Below are 22,337 nucleotides of genomic sequence, written 5' to 3'. Positions count from 1 at the left end.
GAGTTGAATTTTGCTTTTTTCTTAACTTTTGCCCCGACTGATACGTAACCCAGGCAGTGGTCACTAAAAGCCTCTGGCAATACCCGGTAATTGTAAGACTACGAGGCGAGTTCTGAAGACATGTAGATCAGGGGTAGTGGTGGGGACAAAATCACCAATACGCGGAAGCTTTCGTAATAATGAAAATATTTCTCTTGAAATGATAGTTTTTCGCATTGCGAACGAAAGAACTGCGTGATGCTCCCCTATTGCCGTTCTGAGTTGGTCTGAAAGAAGCGTTCTGGAGTTGCTCCATGCATCGTATCAATGTCCTGTGGCCAGGGCTATACTCTAAGTTATGGAGAGCCTAGAGCCGCCGTATTTTTCTTTTTGGTGTTGTAGCTACTTCTCCAGCCTTCTTTCGTCCTCATTACCAGCTGCGTCCTCCACAGGTATCGTAACATTGTCGGCGTCGGACAGAATCTTATTAACAGAACATCGGCCTTTAAGAGAAATTTGGCCGTTTTCTATGTGTCTTGCATACCCATCGCCTTGTGCACATCTTCGCGCAAGTCTCCCCCAGGTGAGTGTAGCAGACGTTCTCTTGTGATCTCTAAATCAGCATTTCAAGACATCCATGGCAACACGAAAAACCGTTTAAAGATAAAGAGAGCCTTTCCGAGAAACATTTCCGACTTATTCGACGTTCTGAGATGATTTTTTTTTGCATAAACGGGGGCTTGCCACGGTATGTACGAGGATATTATAATATAGCAAGAAGTAGAAGAGTTTTGTGTAGCCCTGCTTTTCGAAAACATGCCATTTATTGACATTTGCCTACAAATATTTTGTGTTTACATCTTATGTATCAACTAACGAACAAAGGTCATTGAATAAACCTCCGTGTATTTCTTATGTCCTAGCGGGATATTGAAGAATATATATGTCAATAAGTCTGCACAATATTGAGTTTTGTCGGGGGCACCTTTATCTTAGGGGCACCACGGGGCACCTTTATCTTAGGGGCACCTTTATCTTAGGGGCACCTTTATCTTTAGGGGCACCACGCGTGCAGTTTCGATCAAAATATAGCCTACACCAGCACTGCTACAAAACGTTCGTAAAAATGGTTGCCTGAATATACGAGGGCCTGAATACTTTCGGTTGCGCCAAGGGAAGCCAACTACCTCAGACCTTGTATTTACGGAGAAAAAAGGTATTTAAAGCTGGCTGAGCACAAAACCTATTGTGAGTGTTGAAACAATATTGCAATTTGAAGTTGTGATTGCGCTGTGCTTCATATATTCCTTTCTTTTATTGCACTAAACTCCTCTTTTGCAAGCAAAACTGAAAATTGCACATATTGTTTTGCAATTAATGATACAAAAATCCTTTTGGCCTTCCTTTTAAGTGAAGTATATTTCAACAATTTCATGGAAAAATATTTTATAGTTTTCGAAGAAGGAAAAAGGTTATGGCAGGACAAGGACATGCCTTTAACAAAAACATTTTCATAGAAATATTATCTCCAACTTTTCAGAACACGCGCAACAATTACTCTCTGGAATTCAAAGTGTTTTCTGCGTTTGTTTGGGATAAAAAGTCCGCCTGAAAGCATACATGAAAGTGCTTAAATGCCACGAGGAAATCTGCCCCTAGAGAGCTGACTCTTATTCACTATAGGCAGTTGCGGAAGTGAATTTTGGCTTTTGAATATTTAAATATATAACTACAATAAAGTGAGTTGTCTATAAAAGAATTATAGTACGTGAGAAAATTTTATACTTCTATTGAGCCTTAAGCCCCACGTTTATCGACTTGAAAGCAAAATAGCAACTTTTAATGACATATTTTTTTAATCACATTATTAACATAACCATTTTAATCACATATTGCTTTGCATATCATTGGAGATTAGGTATAAAACTCTTCACTGGAAACTTATTTGCAAACTGTTTGTAAAAATGTTTGCAAACATTTGCAAATTGCAAAAATTTGCAGAAAATGTTTGCAAAACGTTTTTGATATTCATATAGGGTGGAACTTTTGAAGTTTCATATGCCATGTACTTTACGGATATAAACCAAAAATCTTGTTCCATGAGTATTTCTACAATTGACAAACATTTTATTCACTTGCACGTTAATTTAGAATTTTCAGGATTTTAGGTTTAATCAAAGGCGTGCAAGGCTATTTTTTCCTACGTAATTGTGACGATGATTGTCTTCCGCAGACTAATCAAGCGCGAAAATCGGCTGTCTTTCTGTACATATGTCACTCCTCAAATGTTCCCGGAGTCAAAGGTAAAGTAATTCTTGAGCGAGCCATTTATACTAAGGAAACATTATTAATAAAAGAAATCTCAAAAAGTTGCGCAATTTTTGCCACCATACTTCAAAAACATTGTTACGCCTATTTCAGAAAAACCATCTCTACGTACTCGTGTTTCCAGCATTCACATAAAAAGAACTGCTTTTCGTTGAAGTTTCGAAGAGCAACTTAAAACAAATGTGTTACCAAAATATGTTAGCTATAAAACGTAACAAGGGCTTGCCACCTGGCATCTTAGTCGAGGAGCGAGAGCGGTGTTGGCTGAACGAGCAGACGGCTCGCCAGCAGTGCGAACGGGCGGAGATTAACCCGGTCCACCTGCAACTGGTGAACCAAGGCAGGAGGAGAAGAGGTACATAGGCGGGCTCTTGAAGCACGCAGAGTCGTTTTGTGGCCGGGGTGATCAAAGACTATTGTCTTCCGGCGATATTTGCACCTTCATGAGGAGATGGGCTTCCAACGGCTCTGTAGGCAGTCTACCATTGGTGGAATGGCCAACAGACATTTTGTTTAGAAAGAAGGTGAGTTTTTTAGAACTATGGTACGTGCAGGTTCGGGAAGTTAGCCGAAAAGAAAAGAAGGGTGCTACGCTTCTTTTTGTTCCTGGAGAAGAGCACAGAAAAAGAAAAACCTAAGCGGATAAGCCTGCAACTAGCTATATATTCAAGTCGTTGCATTCCACTTTGTTTTACCCCCACTTCGCTTCGTATGTGCGTAAGAGGGATAATTTATGCACTATGCCGCTGTAGATGTTTACTCAAAATCTGATGTAAACATTCATTACGATGCGAAGGAACCATACCTTGTGTCAAGCAGTCTATGTATAACCAGTGCATTAGTGTTTGTATTAGTAGAAAAACTTGACCACTTGCTAAATGTTCATCTTTCAGTGGCGTACAATTATTACAGGTCTCTGCAATTTTTTTCAAAATCCGGGGTTTCATATCTTCCATATTTATTCTCTTCAGTCTTCGAACAAATTGGAGATGGTGGAAAAACCAGCAGCACCAAAAATAAAGCATTGCCAACATAACGTCTAAAGAATGCAAGTGCAAATGTATTGTAGCCCCCTCCGTCTATACTCCACGGGTATAAGGGTTCCAGTTTACGTGACGCCGCGCCTATTCGAAAAGTACGGAACCGAAAGCAAGGTCAGAAACTACTGAATTCTTTCCCTGTGGCCACTGTTGACATGGAGGTTAAAGTAGGCAGGTATCATTTCGTTCTGTACTTAAAACAACCTGAGTGTCTAAACAGGCGTGACCACTTTATATGACGAAATACGCTCTGTGTGTATGTGTTTGAAATCAGCGGTTTATATACCGGTGTGCTACAACAGAGGACAAGGAAATGGCGAGAAAGGCCGAGGACAAGGTGAGCAAGACCAGCTGCGAAAATTCGGGGTGAAAGCGTTAACTGAACCTGCACTAGATAGGCGTTGTCAGGGATCTTTGGGAGAGGCTTTCGTCCTGCAGTGGACCCAACCAGGCTGATAATGATGAAGATGATAATGATAATCACCGGGCTTTACCGCATTTGTGGATACTTGTATAAAGGTGGCTTCCACCAGGCTAGACTATTCACCTGTCAAGGCATTCATTACCTGCATGCTTGATAACTCTCTGTTGTTTATGGAATTGAAAATTTTTCTCATAAAATACAAGGCGATGTCCACTTAAGTCACAGAGTTATACATATTGCTGAAACTCACGTTTCACGTGCCATGAACTCCCCGCAGCTTGGCAACAGGGGCCAGTGGGTGCACTTGTCGTTAGAACACAATGAAGCTTCCCCCATATTAAGGACCAACCTGAATAATGTTTTAGGGATTTTTCTGCAGACGTATACGGGGTTTGTGCCACTGCCGGTAACGCATTTGAATGTTCTCTATTGCTGCGAACAATGGCAATGACAAACCCTACTGCCATGGTAATAGGCCGACTCCACCGGCAGCACTTCGATGGAGTTCCTGTGCCAAAACAGGAAATACGTACTTCGGTCTTCCCTCAGTGATTCCTAGTAGAAGAGCATCAACTGTCGCTGCAGCAAGGCTGCCCCAGTCCGCATCTGAATACGCATACTTCCGCAAGAGACAGGGCTGCTGTCAATCTTATGCCGAAGACGTAAGGGTTCCACACAGCATAAAAGCATCGTGGTGGAATTTGTTGCAATCACGAGTGCAGAAGATTGGCCCGCTGTGGGGAGCAGATAAAAATACGCACATGATCTGGCTCAAGTAGTACATATATGTGCACATCAGGAGTGAAGAGCTCTCTCACTCCTCGTATGCCTTCAGTAGGGAAACTATTGTACGAAAGTGTTGTCGTTCTTGTACCTCTCTCGTGTTACATATAAACATTTAGGTAGGCCAAGAACACGAAAGTTTAAGAGAAAATGCGCCCAGTTGCAGGATATAGCGTGCCGGGTCAAAGATGAATACCATAGTATGTTAAGAGAACACGAGCCAACCAGCCTCGGAGAACGCGGGTTATAAGGAAGCTGTGGTGTGTGCCTGTCTAGTTTTGATAGTAGTTCTCGGCTTAGGGCAAGAAAGGAGAGACAAGCAAGAGAGGACCCCTTGATATAACAGAAAAAATGCAAACGGCAAAGGTTTAAAAGCAAACGAAGAGATTCAAAAACGAGGTACCAGTGCACTAGTCATTAGTAAAGGCGGTCAACCCTTTCTGTTGAAAGCACGTTGGAACAGTTAATTTCAACAAAGATTTTTTTTACATTTCTCTGGTGGCTTGTGCATTGCAATATTTTTAAAATGAAAATCTTTGAAATGCTTTCGAACTAAAGATTTTAATTAGCGTTTTTTTTATTTCTCTCAAAACGTTTGTGCAATTTGACGAAATAGTTTGTAGGTTAACTCCTGCTTCATCATAGCTTTAGGATGGGTTAATGCCGTGAGGGCCACGGGAGCCTGCATTAAACATCAAAACTAGCTCCCACCACTTGAAGGGTAGTGTGGGGAATGTGATAAAGGCAGGGAACATAGCAACGATGACCTGAAGAACCCCACTTCTAAAAGTGTTCGGTTAGTAATGCAGTCTTCGTACATGTGCACGGCTTCAAGTTGAGCATTGATAATATGTGCAGTGCAAGAGGCTGTTGGGGCACCTATGAGAGTAGTGCCGTGGAAAATTCCCAACCTAAATAAGAACCAGTAGAAACGCAGAGGCAGTTCGCTGACTACATCGGGTAGTAGACATTTCAGTCACAAAGTGGTATTGAACTTTCCAGATGGAATATTTAGGAAAATGTCGAAGGCTTTCTTTCGACACCACTTAAAAATCCATCGATTAGTTGCGTGATTTCAGTCTGAGAAATACTTACACCGGTGTGTGGCATTTTCTTCTATGCACGATGTTCACTTTGAAATAAGACATGTTGCCATCATTTTTACTAAGCAAAGTGCCAGAAGCGATGGTTCAAGCATGTTGGAAGCTTAAACATCACTTTCCCTGTAGCTACCAGTGGTTACAAAGTGTGCAACAGCCACTGCCTTAAACTCGCATGGGTCCGAGCACCGGTGGACCGGTTTTTTCAACATTGCACCCAGTGCTCTAAATATTTCCACCTTTATGGGTTGTCAGTTAGGAGTATTGTTGCAATATTAACACACAGGCGTAAAATGAACGATTCAATTCCAGAATAGACGAAAGAAAATGATGTACGGTTCCTCAAAAGTTGCTCTGACATGAAGTTCTTTTTGTAGTATTCTATTGCGCCCTCCAAGCGGTGCAAAATTTATCACGTCAGTAAATACAGCAGCGTTTTTAATTGCTTCTGTACTATTTGTACTAAAACCCCATCAACATTGTGAGCAGCACCTAATTTCGGTAAAACAAATTGGACTACAAAAAAAAACGCAGTCTATCTACTTTGCGAGCAGCGCCTAATGTGAAAAAACACTCATTGTCGAAATTTCTCTGTCCTGTGACTGTCGGGTAGAGAGCCGCTCGACTGCTCTGGCGAAGGTTCTCTACTGAGCACTTCCAAATATTATACGGCTTTTACGGTTCTGCTTTAGATTACCGGCGGCAGCGTTTGGCAAAAATTTGCTGCCAAGTTTTTCATTGCATCTCCAAGGTGCTGCCCCGTAGTAGGAAAGGCCAGCACCGCACGTAGGTGTAATGAAAGCAGCCTATCAAGAATGCGTGCGGCGTAACTGCTGCCCCACCAGCAATTACGGTGCGTATATGTCTCTTTACAGCATTTCTGTCATCTTTTGCAACATAGTTCTTGTAAAACTCACCGGGGAATCACTACCTATGTTCAATGTAAAAACTCAAGCGAGACTGAGTTCAGAACACGTGCCTGCTGTTAAATACGACTACCGAATATAGAGTACTTATTGACATGAACGCGCCTCCTGAGATGTGTACCGGTTACTCTAACGGAGTTACTAAACTGAAACTTCTGTTATGTGCACATCGTTTCTATGTCTGGTACCAAAGAGTACGTGTTTTTGTGATTGTTCAAGCTTTAAGCAATCTTTATTTCCATTATGTCAGACGATCTAGCCCGTCAGGATGCTTTAATCAGCTTTAGCAGTGTGTACTTCTCGTTCAAAAAGGAAGAGATTGCTTACCCAGCGTTTCTTTTATGCCGGCCAGTCGTAGATATATTACCCTTACTGATCAGCGCTCCTTTCACCGATAGTTAACTGGCATATTTGGAGTTCATTATCCAAGCGCTTCATTAGGTGCGGCACCATGAATGTTAACAAACACTTGCCCTATGTTCCTGTCCTAGGTCCCAAATTGCATAAAGCTACTTATAAGAGGGAAATAAAATTTAGATAAATTTGTAACATTTTGTTCGAGTAACACCAATAATAGGCGCCTGCCCAAGAACGTGATATCCTTGGATGTCCTGTAACGACTAACAAGTCTACTGCCGAATATGTTCCTTAAAAATTACGTATTTTAACCATTCTTATTGGTTTTAGATGCAACGCATCTCATTCACCCGCCTTGTCCCTGCATCCGGCGTCGGCGTTGTTGTCAGCGTCCGCCCCTCTCCCATCCTCCTCGGCGCGCCAGCTGTGCTCTCCGCCGCTCACCCCCTCTCCTCTCCGATAGCGAACACTGTCTCGCGAGGGGCATTGGATTCGCTTGGCTTGGCATGGCTTGGATTGGATTGGATTTGGATTGGATTGGATTAAAGTGGATGGTGTTGGATTGTGTTGCGTCATAGCCTAGGCAGACGCACTGGCGCTGGCGGGTCGCCTCACCGTTATGCGCGCTATAAAACGCGGTGCCTGCGCCGCTCCGCTCCATCGTTCTAGGGCCGTTCCTCCGCTGTCCAACGCTGCAACGTGAACCCCCATGCGTCGCATCTACACAGGGGTTCCCGCGAGGGGAGGTGGAAGTTTTTTCAATTATAACAAATGCACTATGTCGTACTGGAGTATCCGTAACGACCAACAAAAATGAGTCAAATTGCTTGCCGGAAATGTGTCATGTTGTATATTCTATGCACGCGCAGCAAATTCCGTTAGGGAAAGCTAATTCTGTTCATTGAATGTGCCAGGGAGCCCTAATTTCCTTTGGTAATGTCCAATATAGCTCCTTATGGCTGCAGCCCAACCGTGTTCATACGCAAATGATTTTTTGAATCGACGCCGTGCATGGGGTTGCTGAATGCACGATGTATTCGAAAAGCCTTTTACAATGGCGCAGACACTATGTAATAAGGTGCCTTTTTAGAAATACGTCCACTAAGAAGTTTTACTAGAAAAGATATGGGGAATTATTACTGCAAATACAGTTTAATAAAAACCACAAGCTCAGCTTCCGTGATTTAGGTGAGGAATTATATTTGTTTTGTGTAGTCTCCATCTTGACAAACATAACAAAATTTTTGCATAAGGTGTGATAAAACTCGCTCAAAAGTAAATTTTAGCAGTTTCTGCTTTTGCAAAAGTATTTTTGCATTGCAAGATTGCTTACAGAGTTTCTTCTGCTTTTTGTTTGACTTTAAATATTTGGCATATTTTGAAACATTTTTTGTTAATATTTGTATGTTGCAAAATGTATAAATGATCAATCCCGATAGTACACATTCTCCACTTATTTGCAAGTTAAATTTCACTCTGATTGAGAATGTGGTGTACATTGGAATTGAAGCTGCCTGCCTTAAAATATATGCAAAGTGCTCTTTCAGCATCCCCTCTTTGAATTACAAGTATTTTATTGCCTTATGATTTGGGGACCCTAACACCCACAAATATGCATGAAGCTTTAGATCTTCAGAAACAATCGTTACGTGCAATTGCGGTTGTGCCATATTTTCACCTTCCAGTCCTTTATGTACATTTCGTGCTGCAAAAGTGAGAGTTTTCCGCGTTATTCAATGACTAATATCCCTATATTACAGTGTACTTGTACTTCTGTCGGATAGTGCTACCTCACACGCCAATTAAATTTATTGTGAGAGCACGTATGGTAAACACAGGCATAAATCCGCGCCAGGAATATCAAGGGGTATTTTGCAACGGCACTTGTATATTTTATAAATCAATAGGAAAGTGGGCTTTTCCTCTGTGAGGAAGTCTGAGAAGTGGATGTGGGAGCAGTACGAGAAAAACAGAAAACATACGAGCTGTGTATACCAATTTTTAGTTAATAACACCAATAAAACATGAATTCACATCAGTTTTATTGTCAAGGATGAATTAAAGAGCGTTCCGGTCTATCCATGGAACACAAACTACAGGCAGAGAGGGAAATTCAAAAATATTTTAATGCTCCAACCGAAATGCCTAACCGAAAGATGCACATATCTTCTAAAACTTTTAGAGTCCTCTTAGCGACTAATTTTTATATACAGCATACAGCGTTTACTCCAAGTCGTAAAATAGGCTACAAAATTTGATATAAGCACCCTTTTGACGATAAGCGAGATACTAAATTATTGTGGCCGACTTGCTCAAATGAGCGGTAGTGCTGGGTACAAAAGCACCAATACGCGGGAGCTATTGTAATAATGAAAATATTACTCCTAAAATGTCAGTTTTTCTCATTCGGAAATACATAACTACATCATGATCCCTTCATCACGTTCTGAGTTGGTTTGAAGGAAGCGTTCTCGAGCTGCTTCATGCATCGCATCAATCTCCCTTGGCCAGCACTGTACTCTAACTTATTGAGAACCTAGCGCCACAATTTTTTCTTTGTGGCGTTGTAGGCACTTGTCGAGTCTTCTTTCGTCCTCATTACCAGCTGCGTCTTCCACAGGTATCCTAACATTGTCGGCGTCGGACAGAATCTCGGTAAAAGAACTTTGGCCTTTAATGGAAAATTCGCCGTTTTCTACGTTGCTAGCGTAGCCATCGCCTTGTACACCTCTTAGCGCAAGTCCCCCCTAGGTCAATGTAGGAGGCTTTCTCTTGTGATGTCTAAGTCAACGTTTCAAGACATCTATGAAGGGAGGCTTTGCGACAAAACATTTCCGACTTAATCGATGTTTTGAGATAATGTTTGTTGCGTAAACGGGAGCGATCCTTGGTATGTACAGGGATATTATAATAAAGCAAAAAGTATAGGAGTTCAGTGTAACCCTGCGTTTCGGAGAAACGCCTTTTATTGGCATTTGCATACAAATATTTTGTGTTTACAACTTATGTATCAAATAACGAATACCGGCCATTGAATAAATCTCCGTGTAATACTTCTGTCGGAGCTGCATATTGGAGAATATTTATATCAAGAAGTCTGCACTCAATTGAGGTCTAACCAGCATAAATAAGAGTGTTGCCTTTTCTACAACTTTCAGTTTGGTGGAGAACACTTTTATCAGCCGACCGTATTCACGCGTGCAGTTTGAATCAAAACATAGCCTATACCAGCACTGCTCCAAAACTTTCGTAAAAATAGTTAGGCCCTACCTGAAAATGCGATGGCCTGACTACTTTCCGATACGCAAAGGCAAGCTCACTACATGAATTTACAGAGAAAATAGACCATGAATTTACAGAGAAAAAAGCTATTTAATGTTGGCTGAGCACAAAACCTATTCTGAGTGTGGAAATAATATTGCAATTTAAAGTCCTGATTGCGCTGATTGAAATAGTTAATTTATTTATGGCACTAAACTTCTCTGTTCTCAGCAAAACAAAAACGTAAATGAAACTTATACGTATTGTTTTGTCATAAATATTTGAAAATAAAAGGTGTTAAGCTCCTTTGAGGTGAAGTATATTTCTAAAATTTCAAGAAATAAACTTTTTTGCTTTTCGAACTAGGAACAAGGTTACGATAGGACGGCAACGCGCCTTTCACAAAAAAGGTTTTATAGAAGTATGATGTCTAAATTTTGAGAACACGCACAACAATTACTCTCTGGAATAAAAAATTTTATTTTCTGCGTTTGTTTGGGATAAAAAGTCGGCCTGAAAGCACACATGAAAGCGCCACCAGGAAATCTGCCCCGGAGAGCTGGCTCTTATTCACTTTCGGCAGTTGCGGAAGTATAATTTCTGGCTTTTCAGTATTTAAAATTATAACTGCAATAAAGTGACTTGTGTAAAAAACAATTATAATAAGTGAAAACATTTTATATTTTTATTGAGACTTGAGCACCACCTTTATCGGCTTGAAAGCAAAATACCAACTTTGAAACCTTTTTGATGACATATTGGTGTGCATTTCACTGGAGATGAGTTTTAAAACTCTTCACTGGAAACTTTGTTTTTCAGTAATGCAAATGTTTCCAAAACGTTTTTGCTATTCATATAGGGTCGAAGTTGCATATGCCATGTACTTCTCGGATATATACCAAAATGTCATTTGTTTCATGAGTATTTCAACAATTTAAAACATTTTATTCACTAACACCTTAATTCCGAATTTTCAGAATTTTAGGTTTCATCAAAAGTGTGCAACGCCATTTTTTCCTACGTAATTTTGACGATGATTGTCTACCGCATACTAATCAAGCGCGATAATATTGCTGTCTTTCTGTACATAAGTCACTCCTCAAATGATCCCGCAGTCAAAGTGGAAGTAATTCTCGACCGAGCCATTTACACTGACGAAACATTATTAATATAACAAATCTCAAAAAGATGCTCTCTTTTTGCCACCAAACTTCGAAAACATTGTTACGCCCATTTCAGAACAACCATCTCTACGTGAGTCGTGTTTCCAGCATTCACATAAAAAGAACTGTTTTTAAATTCCAGTTTCGAAAAGCAAATTAAAATAAATGTGTTACCAAAATATGTTAGCGACATAACGCAACAAGGGCTCGCCACCTGTCATCATAGGCGAGGACCGAGAGCGGTGTTGGCTGAACGAGCAGACGGCTCGCCAGCAGTGCGAACGGGCGCAGATGAACCCGGTCCACCTGCAACTGGTGAACCAAGGCAGGAGGAGAAGAGGTACATAGGCGGGCTCTTGAAGCACGCGGAGTCGTTTTGTGGCCTGGGAAGACTATTGTCTTTCGGCGACATTTGCACATTCATGAGCAGATGGGCTTCCAACACCTGTGTTGGCATCTACGATTGGTGGAACGGCCAACAGACATTTTTTTGAGATAGAAGGTGAGTTTTTTAGAATTATGGTACGTGCAGGTTCGGGAATTTTGCCGAAAGGAAAAGAAGGGTGCTAAGCTTCTTTTTTCTTTCTAGAGAAGAGCACAGAAAAAGAAAACCCCAGCTGATAAGCCTTCAACTAGCTATATATCCAATTCGTTGCATTCCAGTTGGTTTCACACCCACTTCACTGCGTATGGGCGTACGAGCGACAATTTATGCACTATACATCAATAGAAGTTTACTCAAAACATGTTATAAACATTTATTACGATCAAAAGGAACCATACCTTGTCTTAAGCCGTCTGTGTAAAACCAGTGCATCAGTCTTTGTATTGCCACGACGACATGGTATACGGGGGCTCACGTTTTTAGCAAGCTGCTGCCGCCGCCAAGCGGCTGCACGGCTTTATGAGCGAGGGGATCGGCCTGGTTGCTCTGTGTTCTTCTTCTTCTCTCTTCTGGCCTGCGGCTGCTGGCTGTTCTGATCGCCGCTCTTCCATCATTAAAACTCCCCTTCCACTTGGACTCGGCTTTGTGACGTGACATTTTGGTAGAGCTGCTGGGTAGCTGTCCATGCAGTTTGACCCGGACGATTGCTTCGCTACTGGTTTGGTCTCGGTGGACACAACACCCGTCCACAAGACCAGCCGGCGCCTGCGTGGCCTTCAGCCTGAGTTCGGCCGCCTTGCTACGCCAACCAGGGCCCCGCCGAGCAGGGTCGCGATGGTTTCAACGGCGAGCCAGACAAGTATGGAAGCCCCGCCATGGTGCTCCATACCCCGCGCACTCCGAGACCATTCTACGGTGAGAGGTTTGAGGACGCCGAAGATTGGTTGGAGAGCTTCGAACGTTTGGCGGCGTTCAACGAGTGGGACGAGGTGCGGAAGCTCAAGCATGTGTATTACGCTCTCGAAGAAAACGCCAGGACGTGGTTCGAAAACAATGAAGCTTCGATGAAAACGTGACCAGAATTTCGGCGGAAGCTGCTCGCCACCTACAGTGACAGCGAGCGGAAGGAGAAGGCTGAGCTCGCTCTCCAGGTGAGAGTGCAGAAGCCGAATGAGTCGGTTGCCATGTTCGTTGAGGACATGTGTTGGCTATTTAAGCGAGCCGATCCTAACATGCCCGAAGAAAGGAAGGTGCGCCATTTAATGCGCGGCGTAAAGGAACAGCTGTTTGCGGGGCTTGTGCGTGATCCCTCGGCCACCGTAGCTGACTTCACCAGGGAAGCGACCATGATGGAGCACGCACTGGAGCAGCGCTTTCGCCAATACGTTCGGCAGACTGACCCGGCAACTTCGAACTGCCATTCGCTGTCCACGAGTAATTGCGGCACAGCAGATCTCCGAGAGATTATCAGAAGCATCGTGCGGGAGGAGCTGCAGAAGCTCCACGTCGCCGGTCCCCAGCCAAACGTCGACGCCATTTCCGACGTTGTCGCGACTAAATTCGCCAGGCGATGCAAACCTCTACTTCATCGCAGAGCACTCCTGCTCCGTATTATGAAGCAGCCCCTCCCGTCATAGCGTACACGGACATGCCACGACCAACCGCCCCCACGGTCCGGCCCATACAACCCCAACCTAGGCCGCTATTTCAGCGGTATTCCGACGGTGTTCCGCTAACTGAACCAGGCCATTACGGAAGGAAGGCTACCATTTGGCACACGGCGGACAACAGGCCTCTATGTTATCACTGCGGAGAAGCCGGACATGTTCTTCGCCATTGCCCATATCGCAAATGGGCCTACGGGGGTTCTCGCCAGATGCTCCACGACCGCGCTACAGTGAACGTCCCCACGACATCCAAGAGTACCTGGCCGCCCACCTGCGCTCTTCTCCGCCCGCACAACGCCGTGAGTCTCGGTCGCCCTCGCCCCGACGCTTCACGTCACCTAGACGTCCATTCTCTTCTGGGACGACAAGCGGCCGGACCCCCAGTCCTAACCGGGGAAACTAAAGACGGCGTCCTCCGGAGGTGGGACCGCCGCCGCTCAGAAAGGTCAACATCCTCCACGTATCCCACGAACCCGCTCACCCGACTTGACACCAAAAATCCATACCGACGACTTCACCGGAGCCTGTTCAGAAGCCGACTCGACCTCAGCGGTCCCCACTGACGACTTGACCGCACCAGCTCCGTCGGCGCGCCATCACGACAGTAAAAGAGTTTCTGCCGATATTGCAGTTATGGTCGATAGTCATCACGTGACGGCTTTGGTGGATACCGGCGCCGATTTTTCGGGGATGAGTAGCGAGCTAGCCACCAAACTGAAGAAGGTAACAACACCATGGGACGGTCCACAGATCCGTACGGCTGGTGGTCATCTGGTAACGCCGATCGGTGTATGTACCGCCAGGATCCAGATACGTGGCGTACATTTCCCTGGCTACTTCATAGTGCTGCGGGAATGTTCCAAGCAGCTAATATTGGGATTAGACTTCCTCCATGAGTACGGTACGATTGTTGACCTTCGAGAGCTACTCGTGACGTTCTCGACACAGGGAGCTGTCCGAAACGAAGGGGAACTACCCAAGGCGGCGTTACGCATTTGCGACGAGTACGTAACAGTACCACCCCGAGCTAGCCTGTTCGTCACGGTAGAATGTGAAAGCGGCGCCACCTGCGGGATCGCTGAAGGCAACGTGTCCCTCTTTCTAGACCGGCAAGTTTGCGTAGTTCGAGGAGTTGTGCAGCTCCGCGACCACCGGACCGAAGTTCCGATAACCAACTTCGTTAACGCACACCAACGCCTAGTGAAGAAGACTGCCGTGGCCCATCTGGACGAAGAGTATGACTGTACCGGACAACCTTCGTTCTTTGCGATGGAGGAAAACGATCAGCAGCACACGTCGACAACGGCAGCCCCTCAGGCCGCTTCCAACTTAGGCATTAATGTTGAGGTTAAACCGGATCTATCGGCAGACCAAAAGCGCCGACTCCACAGCGTCATCTCTTCTTTAGCTGACTGTTTTGCTCCTTCGTCGAAGGTACGACAGACAGCGGTCACTAAGCAACGCATAGTGACAGAGGAAGGGGAAAGACCTGTTCGTCAACATCCGTACAGGGTCTCCCTAAAAGAGCGAGATGCAATACGTCACCAAGTCAAAGAAATGTTGCAATACGACGTTATACAACCGTCGACGAGTCCATGGGCGTCACCCGTGGTTCTGGTGGTAAAAAAAGACGGCACTCTTCGATTTTGCGTGGACTATAGGAGGTTGAACAAAATTACGAAGAAAGACGTTTACCCTCTCTCTCGGACTGACGACTCCTTAGACCGACTACGCCATGCAAGGTACTTCTCCTCCATCGACTTACGCAGCGGGTATTGGCAGATCGAAGTGGATGAGCGCGACCGCGAAAAGACTGCATTTATCACCCCAGATGGGTTATACGAATTCAAGGTGCTCCCATTCGGTCTCTGCTCTGCCCCTGCGACTTTCCAAAGAATGATGGACAGTGTGCTGCCGGACCTGAAATGCCAGTCCTGCCTAGTTTACCTGGATGATGTTGTCATTTTTTCCCGGACCTTCGACGAACATCTCCATCGCCTGCATGCCGTGTTGAACGCGATCCGTTCAGCGGGACTGTCACCCAAACTGGAAAAATGTCACTTCGCATTTCAACAGCTCAAGTTCCTTGGCCACGTGGTTAGTCCTGAGGATGTCAGCCCCGACCCTGACAAGACGGCGGCGGTGAGCGCATTCGCGACGCCCGCTGACAAGCGCGCCGTGCGCCGATTTCTCGGTCTCTGCGCTTACTACCGGCGCTTCGTAGCCAATTTCTCCAACATAGCCGAGCCCCTCACTCGTCTGACAAAGGACGACGTGCCATTTGTTTGGGGCCTTGAGCAGACCAATGCTTTCGATGAGTTGAAGGCGCGCCGGCAAAGTACCTCTATTTTAGGACATTTTGACGAAGACGCCACACCGAACTTCACACCGACGCGAGTAACGTGGGTCTCGGTGCAGTCTTAGTCCAGTGGCAGGATGGTGCTGAACGCGTCATTGCTTACGCAAGTCGCACGTTATCACGCGCTGAGGCAAACTACTCCACGACCGAAAAGGAGTGCTTGGCCGTGATATGGGCAGTCACAAAATTCCGCCCGTACTTATACGGCAGGGCGTTTCGAGTGGTCAGCGACCACCACTGTCTGTGTTGGCTAGCCAACCTAAAAGATCAGTCAGGACGTCTCGCGAGGTGGAGCCTGCGGCTCCAAGAGTTTGACGTGACGGTCGTATATATGTCCGGAAGACGCCACACCGACGCTGATTGCCTATCACGAGCCCCCCTGGAGCGAGTTACTGCTGACCAGGAAGATGATACACCCTTTCTCGGAGAGTTGGGACCATCAGCCCTCGCGGAAGAACAGAAGAAGGACGCAGAACTTCTGCCGCTCATTGAGTACCTCGAAGGTCACAGCTCGCGTCCTCCACGGCTCTTCCAGCGCTCGCTGTCATCATTTTTGCTGCACAACGGAGTCCTTTTCAAAAAAGAATTTGACCCTGCAGGAGCCACCCACCTTCTTGTTGTGCCAGCAGCGCTACGTGACGACATCCTTCAAGCCTCCCACGACGACCCTTCGTCGGGGCATCTCGGTTTCACCCGCACACTCGCAAGGCTTCGTCAGAAGTACCACTGGCCAAAGTTGGCTCCGACAGTCAAGCGCTACGTCAAAACATGCCGTGACTGTCAGTGGCGAAAGACACCGCCCACTAAACCAGCTGGTTTCCTTCAGCCTGTTGATCCACCGAGCAGGCCATTTAAGCAGGTCGGCATGGATTTACTGGGGCCATTCCCTACGTCATCAGCTGGGAATCGGTGGATTGTAGTCGCTACTGATTATCTTACCCGTTATTGCGAAACTACGGCATTGCCCAAAGGAACGTCGGCTGAAGTTGCCGGATTTTTCGTCCATAGTATTGTGCTCCGTCACGGCGCCCCATCAGTCATCATAACCGATAGAGGCACAGCGTTCACCGCAGCACTTACTCAAGACGTCATGAAACTGTGTCATACCGACCATCGCAAAACCACTGCATATCCTCCCGAGACAAACGGGCTGTCCGAAAGGCTGAACAAGACCATCGCCGACATGATTTCGATGTCCGTTGATGTTGACCACAAAAACTGGGATGACATACTGCCGTACGTGACCTTTGCATATACACACTAAGAAAAAAAGGAGTCCCTGTGGCCCTCTTTGGGGGTATTTACTTGCCACAGATTTGACTCTTCATCAACCCCCTTTCGCAGAGTCACGCTACTCTTATTGAAAGGGGGTCACACGGACCCCGTCACAGTAGTCACAGTAGAATATGGGTGACTACCTCCTTAGAGTCAGCACTGACTGCCACGACCCTACCTAAAGAAAAAGAGAGTCACGGGACTCCTGCCTGATGATCATCGTGACCCTGTAACAAGACTTGTGAGGACGCCCCTTTTTAAAGAGTCCCATGATGCTTATGCCGAAAGAGTCGTGGAAGTGTATGGGTGACCTTCCCAGAGATGGTCCGTAATACTGCTGGTGGGATCATTGCAGTATACGTGCAAGTGCAATTTTAGCCCACATGCATGCAGCTTCATGAGCAGTTTCATACAAGTATAGCAAAGCAAACCAAAAGTAGTTGAAAATGATTTTATTAAAGACGAAAGCGATACACATTTGAATGAAAAGCCAGCTTAGGGTATCACAGCTGTTTTAAATTACAAAATAACCAGCAAATAGCCTAAAATACTGATACACTAAGCATGTTTTACTGCTTGATATGGCTTATCACAACAGAGGTTTGCTAGACTAACAGGCATGATATTAAATCACAAATACAAGTTTTGTGTTAACCAGCTCTGCATACCTGCTGGTGCAAGGTTAAACTGGTGTGAAAATAAATTGCAATAATTTTCGAAGGCTTCTTTCCTTGTTGCTGTTTTTCTAAGGCAGACTTCTTACACAAGTCCATGAAGTCAATCCAGAAATCTTCACAGGCCGTGCCCAAGCGTTGCAAGGTGTCCTCGGGTCCTGGCGTCTGGAACCAGGCCTTGTCTCGGACCTGCCAGAAATATCAATGAAAAGAAATTGAACGATAAGACAAAAGCAAAATGAAATTGTAGCCAGCACAGTAGAATCATCAACAACAGGCTAACTGCCCAGTTCCTAACAAAAAAGGGGGTGAGGAACACACCTCTTGCCATTAAATTTCCTTGCTTCGCCATTTGGCTTTTTTATGAAATGTTGTGTATGAGGGAACATATGTATAATGTATGAAGTTACATATGGACACCCCAGAAATGCAAAGGCTTCAAAAATTATTGCATCCATAAAGAGGATGTGAAAGCTCCAGGGAGGGAGACTAAGAATTTATGAGTGCAAAAGGCTGCTACTCCCCCCTTTTGATGGTATGAAAATATATACGTAAAGCTTAAAGGCAGCACGAGTAAAAAAGCACTAAGTGAACTGAGTCACCTGCTGCACAAAGGGCATGCTCCACACTGCAAAACACTGGAGGGGTACAAAGTCTAACTCAAACTGTTCAGTAAAAAGTCGAGTCCATAGCACATGACAAAGAAGATGATAGGACCAGCACTTGCTTGCAACTAAGTTTATTGAGTGCATCGTCTAAAATAACACCCTTTAATAGTGGGCCGCACAATGGCAAAAAAGGAATCATAGCGAAGTTTCTAAATATTCAAGCTCATTGCAATACAGGTTCACTGTGCTCCTGTTTTTTATGTCCTAAACATCTAAAAGCTCCCAAATCAGTGCTTTAGCTTCTTTGCAGAAGTCACACTTGGCCCAAAAAAGGCTTGTACTTGCATGATTCGCAATGAGTGGGTACATGCAAAAAGCCAAGGGACAAATTGGATACATCGACTTTCCAGATGGGAACGACCCATCATAGATCCCCCCCATTCCCTGGGCAAAAACCGCTGGGTGTGCTGCTTGTTGCGCTTTTCTTTGGCTTTTAGGCTTGATAGAAATTTGCCTGAACCTTCTATCTACGCTTCACTGATTAACTTTGACGCTTTTTTTAAGTTAATCAATACGCTGACTATATTTTCTACTCTGCATGCAATGTCTGCACCCTGTTTAGTTTTTTCCTTCAACAGTTTTTAGCTTAAGTGAAAGCATGAAGCACTAAAAAATGCTTACAGTTGTAGTTATCGAGATCACACTTATTACTGATGGAAAAGAAACCTAAGTTGTCAGTACAAAGGGCACCACTGCCTTGTTACGTGCCTCGGTTTCTTCATGTTTTTAGTGGCCACCAGAAAAAATTTTAAACCACTTGTCTATTTGAATTATTGTCAACGCGTCTAGTTTCCGTACCCTGATTTTTTACCTTCTCATATAATTAAATTTGGCACAAAACTTGTTCCAAAGTTTCTAATTCCCTGGATGGTCCTTTCTGCACGAGTTGTGAGCGATGCAGTAAAGCTGACACTACAGCCTTGATTGGACATGGCACAATAATTAGTTTTCCTATCCCAATTTACTGACTTTGGATGTCCAACTTTTTGTTCTCGAACTTCTCATGCACTAGAGGGGCTTCTCTGCACAAATTCAAAGTGATGCAGTAAAGCGGACACCAGCGTTGATTTCAACTCTTTTGTTACCGCAGAAAATTGGCCAGTTTCTAGGGCTTTAAGAAAACATTTCTTTCTGCTAAATGTGTTGGTTAGGCACATAGTGCAGTGGAAAAATGCGGATGATTCAACGCCCTTGCTAGCACCAGCTGTGTAATGTTTGCATAAATAATTATCGCAAAAAAAAACACAAATCCAAATTTTGTCACCGTAAAGAAAAATGAAAAAAAAGAGGTTGTGTATAACAAACCACCAATAGTGGAAAAAATTTAGAATACGCATTTTGAAGGTTTACATTTAAAAATCCTGTCCAAGAAAAAATTCACTAGTGCAAATTAATTTGTCCCCGTCGTGCCCACGTGGTGCTTGCACGCATGGTGGACGCGTCTCGTGGTGAAGCCGAACATTCATTTCAAAATACACAATTTTGGATGGTTCTCTGAAATGGTTTGATATTATTAGGGGCCCAACTTAGTCCCCACGTGGTGTAAAAACATCTTATTAAGGACTACAGCAAGCACCGGATTCACGGCAAGCAAGAGATGCCAAAAAATCCGCTTGGAATCTAAAACCAATCTCAGTGATGCATTTTTGTTGACATTCTGATCATCAATTATCCACCAGAACATCCACTTGCGATTTATTGTCATCTTCTGACTCGCTATGGTAGCCCTGCTTGCAGGAATAACATGCGATGCACTAGAATTGTGCCCAGCAAGCTTTCGCATGGCGAAAAGGGTGCTGCCTAACATTTTCAAAAAGGCACCATATAATGTATTGAAGGTTGGTAGCTAGTAGCTCACAATATACCTTTTTTGTCTGCTTCTTCGGGTTTGTTTTTTGGAAGATTATTCGGAGCCAGATTATAGAGAAATCGATAGATGATTTTTGAAGACTGGGAACGATTCCAAGAAATTTAAGCAATTTCGCTGACACAACCGTTTTTCTAAAAATTCTAAAACCACACAAACAAAAAAACACTCAGTTTTTCCAAGGCTCCTGCGAAGTGATTTCAATAAAAGTAATTGCTGCTGTACTTAGCAGTGCTTCTCTGAAGGCTTCGACACCACTTTCATTCAGCAAAACCGGCCGCAGGACAGTCTATCCACCCCTCTTGCATCTAATGATAAAAAAATACATATCACTGTGACATGGAAATTAATAAGATGTGGGGGACCAACAAAAGAGTATAAAGGAGGCCATAAGGGAAAATATCCACAGGGCTCCAGCTTCACAAATGCAATGTGGTAATTGCTACGTTCCTCATATTTTCACGGTGTATTAACAATTGCTTTATTATCAGGGTCTCTACTTCCACACTACTTTCATTTAGCAGTATTAGAAGTGGAACTGGATTACAAGTTTGTGAATAACGCGGAATTGCTGTAAACACATAGATGACAACGTCAGCACTGTTTCTGCAGCAAGCAATCAATAAAACATGCAGTAAAGGGTCCATAAAGACTGAATACAGGTTTGTTTAGTTTGAAAGAACTAGCTTTTGAGTACTCACTCGGCTCCCTTCCAAGCCGGAAATACATTATTTAGTCAGAAATACGCAAGCAACACAGAATATTTTCAAATTTCTCACTGAGGCTTTGGCATGAGAGACGCAATATGGGCTAGCACTAAAAAATGTCGACAGACAAGAGTCTTCTGCCGGCCCTGCTACATTAAAGTGGCGCTTCTCCAGCACGTCCTCTTAGGTGTTTTCCTAGCATTTTCTGGGCATGTGTTCGCTTCTAAACTTCACTTCACATCAGACTACTTCACTTCACTTCACATCACCCTGGTCAATGAAGGGAGGAAAACTGCTTCTTCCTTTGTTGTGGCCCACCAAAATGATTAAACATATCAGATGTGCAATATACATAGCAAAAGTTGCCGCAAGTGAATACAGAAGCCGCACCGCACATAGTGAGCTCCGTCTGGAACAACTTCTATCTAGCCTGATAATTTTACTTAGATTTTGTTTCGACGGTAGGCCATATTTGGCCCCTCGCACCAATCTGAGCCTTCTGGGAAGGCGTTGTTGCACTGTTCCCTTCAAGTTTGCGCTCTTCTATTGCTCCCTTTGTCAATTTCTGCTCTTAAGGCTGACCAGCCCTCCTTTTCTTCTGTCCCCTATTTTACCCCCTCCCAGTCTCCTTTGCCTTTGTGCTATAGAGAATAACTGGTTTGCATGTTTTCATTTATGTTGGTTACATTGCTCACAAAACCGGAGGCTGGAAAAAAATCTTTTCCGAACTAGTGTTTGCCATGCTCGGCATTATTTTAGTGTAATATTGCCTTGAGGAAGCTTTGTCCACTGATCAAATCTGTCTGAATATTCAAATCCTCGTTAGGGTTTCTACAGCTGTTGTATGAAGGTTTCGACATATTCATAGTATTTCAGGATTCCTTCACCTGCTTTTCTCAATGGAATTGGCGGTGGCCAATTTTTGGGCCAGAACGTTTCGCTTGGAATGACCCATTTGTATTTCATTATGAAGCTTTGGTTTTTTTATGTGAAGCCTTTGGTGCGTAAACGAAAAGCAGAAAACTGACACAACCTCTCTGGGAATAAAAAAGAAGTGACACCAAGGTTCAAGTTTTAATAATTTTCACAGCATTTTAACATCCAAAGATGCCTTCGTGCAATAACAGTACCCAACCGTTATTTGGAAGTAATTTGAAATCAACAATTTTTATGCGATCTCTAGGAGAGCAAATGGCACTTATGAGCTGAACTGAAAGAACTAAGATAGAGACAAGTGTAATACAAACCTCCAAAAAGGCAAAGTACCCCGTGAGCATGGACATCCACAAGACTTGAGGATTAAGAGCAGCCATACCTGATAGAGCCAAAGGTGAAGGCAAAAAGTAAGGGCAGGAGCAGTTGCAACAAATGACA

Source organism: Haemaphysalis longicornis, unplaced genomic scaffold (assembly GCF_048455015.1).
Source record: "Haemaphysalis longicornis isolate Haplotype H1 unplaced genomic scaffold, Haemaphysalis longicornis Haplotype H1 scaffold_17, whole genome shotgun sequence".
Classification (NCBI taxonomy): Eukaryota; Metazoa; Arthropoda; class Arachnida; order Ixodida; family Ixodidae; genus Haemaphysalis; species Haemaphysalis longicornis.
Note: the sequence above shows the minus strand (reverse complement) of the source record.